Below are 2500 nucleotides of genomic sequence, written 5' to 3' on the forward strand. Positions count from 1 at the left end.
ATAGATGTTCTTCTAAATCCCCTTCGTTTGTGTCTGGGTGACAACTGGTGATGTAAAGGTAGACTGTGTCAGGACGATCTGCTCCCTTTAACGGCTTTGGTGTTTGGTGTTATCTGTCTCTTTTTCTCTGGTTTCTTGATTTGGGTTTTGCTCGTTCTGCATAGTTGTTAGTGATGACTGGTGGTGCTGCTGGAGGAGGGGGGGGGGGCAGCCCCTTGCACCTGCTGCTGAGCTGTTTCCTCCCAGTGGCGGTTGGGGTCGAGTTGTTCTCTTTGATTGTTACTCCTGTTGTTTTGTCTTTTTCTGAAGCTCCGTTTAGGTGTTACTTGTGTAGAAGCTTCCACCTTGGTCTTCTCTGGCGTGTTGGTTTTGGGTCTCACGGCAGGAGGGCTCTTAGTTGACTTTGGGGCGTCTGTAGGGGCGGGGGTCTGCTTCATCTTCATCTTCACGCCATGCTCTCTCCACTCACACACATTACCCGACACAGCACACAACACCCAAAGACACACTATGATCCATACTCAAGATTAGCACTGTTTCAGCCTCCTCTCAGCTGACCAGCGCATCACAGGAGGCTATCACGTGAAGCGGTTCCTGCGCAAGGTCATGGCCGCTCTGTGTGCAAAAGGCGGTTTCTGTGGGGTAGACATCCTCGGCAGACAGTTCGTTCTGACAGCTGCCCACTGTATGTGAGTAATGATAGTGATGACGTTGACGATAATGATAATGGTAATGCATATAATGGTTATGATAAAAGTGTAGATAATACTCACAGTAATGGTGATATAAGTATTAAAATATCAGTAACATTAAGAATGATATTGATGAAAGTAATGACAACATAACGATAACAAAAACAGTATGCTGGCACAGTTCCGTCCTGTTTCTGCATATATTACTGCTTATACATTATCTACTCTTTCTTCTTCGCCATTATAGCTTGCTCTCCTTTCCCTTCTTTTCATCTTCCCCTTTTCTTTTCTTTTTCCCTTTTCTTTTCTTTTCCTCAGCCAGCGGGGCGAGCAAATAAGAGTCTACACGGGCACACACGACCCAAGGAAGACGCAGAGGTTTACGCAGAGTCGTGACGTTGCGACGGCGGTCACTCGTCCCCTTTGACGGAGGAAGTGACGGAGTGGAACGTGACTTCGCTGGAACTGACAGAGAGAATGGATTTTAAGTGTAGTGTTATTTTTTTCTGTTCATGTTAAGGGTGTAAATGTGCTTGTTTGTGTGTGTGTTTGCATGTGTGTGCATGTGCCTATATATTGATACACTTGTCTATATACGTTTTCTTAAAAGTCAGTGAAATACGCTGTCATATATATATATATATATATATATATATATATATATATATATATATATATATATATATATATATATATATATATATATATATATATATATATATATACTTTATATACATATATATTCTTATTAGTAAAATGAAGATTCTTTTCTCTACAGTTGTCCCTTTTTTTAAATATGAAATTAATTTCTTACCTACCCCCCCCCCATTTCCATCAGATGCTGAATTTCATATCGTTTTCCCCTCTTACTATCTATACCTTCGTTCTTCCCATCGCCCGAATTGCAGGCAGGAAAAGGGGTGAAGCGACGACGAAGCTCCGAGAAGCCATCGTCAGGGCCGCCTCTCGCGAGCAGTGCCGGGAGGTGCCAATGGCGGCGGGACAGAGGCACTTTCTGCGCACCTTCGACGCGCAGGGGATCTGCCGCCTGTCGAGGGGTCGCTCTCTCTCGGTCTGCAGAATGTTTGGGATAGACTCTGCCCCTGTCTAGTCTGTCTGGCCTTCTGTCTAAAAGCCTCTCTTTCTCTGTCTCTCTCTGCCTCTCTTTTTTTTTTCTCTCTCTCTCCCTCTGCCTCTCTTTCTCTGCCCCTGTCTAGTCTGTCTTTCCTTCTGTCTAAAAGCCTACCTGGTTGTTTACTTCTATCTCTATCTGTCTCTCTCTGCCTCTTTTTTTTAGCTCTCTCATTCTCTTTCTCTCTCCCTCTCTGCCTCTCTTTCTGTCTCTGTCTCTCTGCCTCTCTTCTTTTCTCTCTCTCATTCTCTTTCTCTCTCTCCCTCTGCCTCTCTTTCTTTCTCCCTCTCCATTACGCATTATGAAAAGTTACTTGAATTAATGCCTAACATCTGCAACAGAGATTCTTTCTCTGTCTCTCGCCTCCCTCCCCCTCTCTCCCTGTCTATCCTTCTCCATCCTTCCCTATTTGATTCTTCCTCCCTCCCTCTGTCACTTTCCCTATCCATTTGTTTATTTCTCTCTTTTTCAGTCTGGCCCCTCCTTTCTCTCTCTTTGTCTCTCTCCCTTTCCTTATTCATCTGCCGATTTCCCTCCTTCCCCATCCACCCATCCATTCCCTCCTTCTGCAGGGCGACTCGAGGGGCCCAGCGCATAGCAACGGCGACCTCGTGGGCGTCGTGTCCTTCGCCAGGGACGTCTGCCGCCCACACATCCCTCAAGGAGACGCTAATCT

The 2500-nt window shown here is 45.5% G+C and overlaps 1 long non-coding RNA gene across 1 annotated transcript; it reads left to right on the top strand.

Annotated features, from left to right (window-relative positions):
• The first annotated feature begins 466 nt into the window (after positions 1 to 466).
• LOC138864396 (uncharacterized) lies at positions 467 to 2111 on the top strand. The gene is made up of 3 exons (XR_011399151.1): positions 467 to 689; positions 1011 to 1182; positions 1601 to 2111. It is a non-coding gene; the product is annotated as an uncharacterized lncRNA (long non-coding RNA).
• The last annotated feature ends 389 nt before the right edge of the window (positions 2112 to 2500 follow it).

The sequence above is a fragment of the Penaeus vannamei genome, chromosome 16 (genome assembly GCF_042767895.1).
Source record: "Penaeus vannamei isolate JL-2024 chromosome 16, ASM4276789v1, whole genome shotgun sequence".
Lineage (NCBI taxonomy): Eukaryota > Metazoa > Arthropoda > Malacostraca > Decapoda > Penaeidae > Penaeus > Penaeus vannamei.